This window comes from Oryzias latipes, chromosome 16 (genome assembly GCF_002234675.1).
Source record: "Oryzias latipes chromosome 16, ASM223467v1".
NCBI classification, from domain to species: domain Eukaryota; kingdom Metazoa; phylum Chordata; class Actinopteri; order Beloniformes; family Adrianichthyidae; genus Oryzias; species Oryzias latipes.
The window spans coordinates 24,451,955-24,458,190 of record NC_019874.2 but is presented as its reverse complement, the minus strand read 5'-3'; the positions used below and the strand labels follow the sequence as shown (position 1 = coordinate 24,458,190).

General features: G+C 41.8%; 1 long non-coding RNA gene across 3 annotated transcripts; it reads left to right on the top strand.

The window, feature by feature from the left end:
• The first annotated feature begins 3,177 nt into the window (after positions 1–3,177).
• On the top strand, positions 3,178–5,884 carry LOC111948993. Of its 3 annotated transcripts, XR_002874997.1 has the most exons (5): positions 3,178–3,707; positions 4,558–4,718; positions 5,032–5,096; positions 5,201–5,356; positions 5,463–5,884. It is a non-coding gene; the product is annotated as an uncharacterized LOC111948993 (long non-coding RNA). The 3 variants fall into 3 exon arrangements; XR_002874995.1 differs by lacking the exon at positions 4,558–4,718; XR_002874996.1 differs by lacking the exon at positions 3,178–3,707 and having other exon boundaries at positions 3,714–4,718.
• The last annotated feature ends 352 nt before the right edge of the window (positions 5,885–6,236 follow it).

The window sequence follows — 6,236 nt, the reverse complement described above, 5'->3', positions numbered from 1 at the left end:
ACCCTTTCATATATCCCCCCAATTAAAGCAAGGAGCCACTGCAGCTAGCCTGTTTACCGAGATTTAATCACTGATGTGGAGGATTCCTCTGTGGAAATCACTGGAGTTAAAACAAAAATATGAAGGGATTCAAATACATAAAAGTAAAAACAGAGATTCATAACCAGTTGAATACATAAATGAATAAATATTGATAAACAGATCTGCAAGTTGTTTTTTTTAGCCTCAGTGATCCTGTTTTCCAAACTTTTACTATATCTGTCATAACACAGCTGAACATGACACCCCCGCTGAGGAGAGAGGGAAATAGAGTAAGATAAAGGAGTGTGTCCCACATTTTACACACACACCTGTTTCCCATTCCCAAGCTCATCACTCAGACGGAGGGAGCACGGCGCTCCAGAGGAAACATGGAAACATGCTACACACAGTATAAACAGACTCCAAAAAACAGAGGCCTGCATATGACATGCATGGTTTATAAATCATGTGTAGACATGCATTGTGTAGTTTTGCAGAATGTAACCAACAGAAAATAAATCCCAAACACTAAATAGGTTTGAGAAGAAAATGAATGAACCAAAGATTAAAAGTACTAAATTGTGAACATTTTCTCCTATCTAACTAGAGCACATGGTTTAAACAATCTTGAGATGGAGAAACAAAAGAGAATGGCACTTCCCAATATACTGATTCACCTTTTACCCAGCCAGCAATGTCACGTGGGCCCCAACTGGGAAAGAGGTGGGCTATGTGGGTACTGACTGGGCATGGGTTTATTTTGGGTAAACTTTGAAGGCCCCATTAGGTTTTGCCTACATTGGCCCCACATTGGCCCCCCACATGGGTTACCTGTTAGGGCCCTACAAAGGAACCATGTGGGCTAGAACCCATGTAGGTCAGCCAAGTAAGGCCCATATGGGTTGCATCTGGGCCATAAAGACTTGGGCTGTAACTGGGACACTGTATGTGGGACCCATATGGTTTGGCCTACATGAGTCCAACGTGTGGAGCCCTCATGGGCTAACCATATAGGCCCGCTAAAGGATCTAGGTGGGCAAAGAAAACCTGGTCTGTAACTGGGCCACTGCATGTAAGACCCATGTGGAATAACTTACATGGGTCCCACATGAGGAGCCCTCATGGGCTAACCATATATGCCTGATAAAGAGCCCGGGTGGGCAAAGAAGACCTGGTCTGTAACTGGGACACTGTATGTGGGACCCATATGGTTTGGCCCACATGAGTCCCAGGTGTGGAGCCCTCATGGGCTAACCATATAGGCCCGCTAAATGATCTAGGTGGTAAAGAAGACCTGGTCTGTAACTGGGCCACTGTATGTAGGACCCATGTGGTATAACTTACATGGGTCCCACATGAGGAGCCCTCATGGGCTAACCAAATAGGCCCAATAAAGGGTCTATGTGGGCGAAGAAGACCTACTCTGTAACTGGGCCACTGTATGTAGGGCCCATGTGGTATAAGTTACATGGGTCCTACATGAGGAGCCCTCATGTGCTAACCATATAGGCCTGATAAAGAGCCCGGGTGGGCAAAGAAGACCTGGTCTGTAGCTGGGCCACTGTATGTAGGGCCCATGTGGTATAACTTACATGGGTCCCACATGAGGAGCCCTCATGGGCTAACCATATAGGCCTGCTAAAGGATCTAGGTGGGGGAAGAAGACCTTGGCCTGTAACTGGGCCACTGTATGTAGGACCCATGTGGAATAAGTTACATTGGTCCCACATGAGGAGCCCTCATGGGCTAACCATATAGGCCCGCTAAAGGATCTAGGTGGGCAAAGAAGACCTGGTCTGTAACTGGGCCACTGTATGTAGGACCAATGTGGTATAACTTACATGGGTCCCACATGAGGAGCCCTCATGGGCTAACCATATAGGCCTGATAAAGAGCCCGGGTGGGCAAAGAAGACCTGGTCTGTAACTGGGACACAGTATGTGGGACCCATATGGTTTGGCCCACATGAGTCCCAGGTGTGGAGCCCTCATGGGCTAACCATATAGGCCCGCTAAAGGATCTAGGTGGGCAAAGAAGACCTGGTCTGTAACTGGGCCACTGTATGTAGGGCCCATGTGGTATAACTTACATGGGTCCCACATGAGGAGCCCTCATGGGCTAACCATATAGGCCTGATAAAGAGCCCGGGTGGGCAAAGAAGACCTGGTCTGTAACTGGGCCACTGTATGTAGGGTCCATGTGGTATAACTTACATGGGTCCCACATGAGGAGCCCTCATGGGCTAACCATATAGGCTGTATAAAGGATCTAGGTGGGCGAAGAAGACCTGGTCTGTAAGTGGGCCACTGTATGTAGGACCCACATGGTTTGCTACAAATGAGTACCACATTAAGAGTGCTAATGGGTTAACCATATAGGCAGGTATTTTAAAAGGTTGTTTTGTATTCTGTTACTAGACATATGCTTAAAATCCAAGAAGATGAGTAAAATGACAGAACCCCTGAAGACTCTTTCCAAATTGAATATGAATCACAGCTTTTCTAATTCTCATCAGTCCAGCTGTTAACACTGGCTAAATTGATGAACCACAAATAGACATACATTTTAATATTTTACCATGTTTTACCCAGACCAACCTGCATTTGCAATATTGGACAATTATGACATTTATTTTTTCCTGTCCAGAGTTTTGGTAGTTTGTAGAGGAAGTGCTGAGATTTTGAGGATGTAGCAGTAAGCAATTAGATACAAGTAGGGTGACCACTTGTCCCAATTTTGGCACCATACAACCATCTAGTCTTCTGTCTGGCTTTCCTATTTATTAAAAATATTTACTTTTTTCATTGGTGCTCAGTGTATCCAACACAGATTCAAGTTTTTAACGACACAGTTTAAGATGAAGTGGTAACTTTGTTTGAACATAACACATTTGTTGTGTTGCTGGCCTATTCAGAACAAGCCTGGCTTCAAGGTTCAAGGTTTTTTTATTGGCCATGTATGCATATGCAGTCAATGCTTAGGGGTGCAAAGGTCTCAAGGTAACGTTTTGAAAAAGAGGAATCATTGTGCTCCGCTCATGTGTCGAAGTGTCCTTGGGCAAGACCCTGAACCCCACCTTGCCTCTGGTGGGAGGTTGGCGCCAGTGTTCGGCAGCGGAGCCGCCATGTGTGTGTGCATGGGTGAATGGACCTGTGACTGTAAAGCGCTTTGGGCCTTCGAAAGAAGGTAAAAAGTGCTATATAAGTATACGCCATTTACCATTTAATCACAATGAGCATAAAGAGCAATTTGCTATTTTTTCTTTTACTTGTGTTAGCTTACAAAAATAGTTTAACATCTGTCATGCAAACTTACCTGACACTACTACTGAAATAAAATGTGTTCATATGCTGGATTGGTTTAGTCTAGTTTTTATAGAAAATTTTAATATGTAAATAAAATGACTTTTTTATTGGAGTAGAAACCTGCCTTATTACAAAAACCCATTTTGACTGTTGAAAAGTAAAAAAAAAATAGAATTAAAGTTTTAATTTTTCTCAAAGGGCAAGCAGGGTGGTTTAAGGAGTTCAAAGTGGTAAGCAGGCGTTGCTGATTGGACGGTTGCTGCGTTTTGAATCTCCCGCTCATTTCCTGATACGGATTCAGTCAGTCGTCCTGGTCCGTCAACGCAAGGAGATTCTGCACTTCTGTCGCACCATTCATCCAGGCCATTTATTGATATCAAGGTAAGATACCTTTTTGGTTTTGTGTTTTGTTTACAGCTCTAACTGGCGATGATAAATGTGGTTCATAAAAGCATGCGCAGCTCGGGAGTGTTGTTCTGTCCTGCAGTTGAATCCATCCACGTTACAGCGGCTTTTGCATTTGAAAGAAGCCGGTGTCACAAACGGGCAGACAACTAGTTTCCACGTGCAGAAGGTTTATTTCCAGACATGATGACAAGTATAGGGTCGCGTCACCGATCATCCAGCCAGTGTGTGTCGGCGTTTCACCGAGGCGTCAAACAAGGAAGCGCATCCTAGTAACAGAGTTGCCAGATTCGGCGGGTTTCCGTCCAATTTAGTGGTTTCTATTTGGATCTTGCGGGGATAACTTGTTTTGGCCATATATAATTTGGCCAGGTTTTGTGTGAAATGTTTTTTTAGTTCGTTTTATTATGAGTCTGAATTATCTTATTTTGAAAAATGACCGGAATTTCTCGGTAAAAATGAATGAATACTAATCAGTCCAGCGGCGAGTTTAGATCCATAAAATGCAAAATATTTTTTGTTTTAGCTTTTTAGTGTATTATAATGTTGATTCCTCACAAAATGACACCTAAGCGGTATTTCGACCCATTCGCGAGTATTCCTCTAAAATCGAGCGGGTTCTTCTCATGAGCTGACGTGAAGAACACATATTGAGAACGGTCCCGTTCATGAGAGTCTGCGCTGCCGGCACCGCCCACAGACACACACCCACTTTCTCCGCAGAGCAAAAATGTTTGTCAAAAGCGCTTTATTTTTATATGCACAATATGCACATCCATCTTTGCAGAAGTTTGAATGTTTTTTTGTTTTCCTGGGAGAAACGCAGACACGCTGCCGAGGCCGACTCCATCTGCCGAGATTGACGTCACACACACAGAGCGAAAGCCGGTGACTCAGAGGATGAGTCCTGTTATTTCCAGTTTGGAAAAAAACGCAGGATAATAACCAATATTTAATCAAAAAAATCCTTTTGTGTGTGTGCCAAAGGTAATATTATCATATATATGGATGTTGCTTACTATTAAGGGCTTAGAAATAACAGGGTATAGGCCCCTGTATTGAGTTTCTGGAAGTATTTAATAGTTTTAATTATGCTTAATATATATATATATATATATATATATATATATATATATATATATATATATATATATATATATATATATATATATATATATATATATATATATATATATTTAGAGTAAACGTAATTTTATTTATCATCCTAGAGTTACTTGAACACTTGCTTCAGGGAATGGTTATTTCAGAGTTTAGTTGTTTTGTCCCTTGTGTTGGTCAGGTCACCTGCAGCTTCACTCAAGTTGTCGTGACAGACTCGCCGATATAGATTTCATGTCAGCAGTTGTAAGTTTATACTTAAAGTTTTATTTTATTATTTATATATGTAATTAAGCTGTTAACGTTTAACTGCATCTTTCTATCTTGTGATATTTTCTCTATTTAAAAAGGTTGCTGTGGTTGGAGTAATTGGGGACTCTTGGACGATGCAACCAGAAGAATGATGGGCTTCCTCATGTCCAATGAGTTGGCTCTGCAATATAACCTGTTTGGACGTCATGGAGAGAATAAATTCTGCTAACTGCGTCTTTTTGATGTCTTCTATGGTAATTAGAGTTGAATTTATTAATTTATATTCATCACTGACAAATGATTTAGTAAGTTTAATCCCAGGCTAAAATGAATACTTTGTTTTTTGTGATTTCTTTTTAGGGGCAGTGAAGAAAAAATGACATCACCCAACCAGTCCCACTAAAGGAAGTGGAGAAGGGCCTCTCCAAATGGTTTGTTGGAGCTCGTGACAGGGGAGGAAACCGAGCTATAAGGACTCAAAGAGAGCTTGAATATCAAGCCGATGGAGCTTGTTCTCAGGAACCGTCAAGGATGCTATGAGTATTTTGTTTTACTGGATTTATTTATTTTTTCGTCACATAATTGGCACACATTAAGGTTGTTCATATTGTACTGTACCAAGTGAAGTAGTTCTTTATTTTATTAAGTAACTGTTGTATGTTAGATCCTGTGTGTTATCTGTTAAACCTTTGGGTGACCTTGCCATGGTCTTGTATCTCGTTTTCACAATGCAGGATCAGGATAATTTATTTTCTTTTATTAAATTGAAACATTTTAAAAGCTTTTTGTTGACGTCATTTGGAAAATTATGTTGTGAAACAGTGGGATTTTACAGAATCTTCTCATTTGGGTTTTAGGAAAGCTAGATGGAAAAGAAGACCCTATAATGGTTCACTGGTATATAGCACTGTAGGAAAACACAGGTGGGACCTCAATGGCAACACTGCACAAACCCACTCATGGCCCACATGGTGGCTTATTTAGGTCCCACATTAACCCAATATGCAATACTAATTGATGCTTAAGTGGGGCCAAAATGGGTCATGGATGATTACCTGATTGGGGCCCATCTTTGCCCTGTTTCAATCATACTTCCAGCCCACAGGGGCCTACAGGAAACCCACTGACCACCCA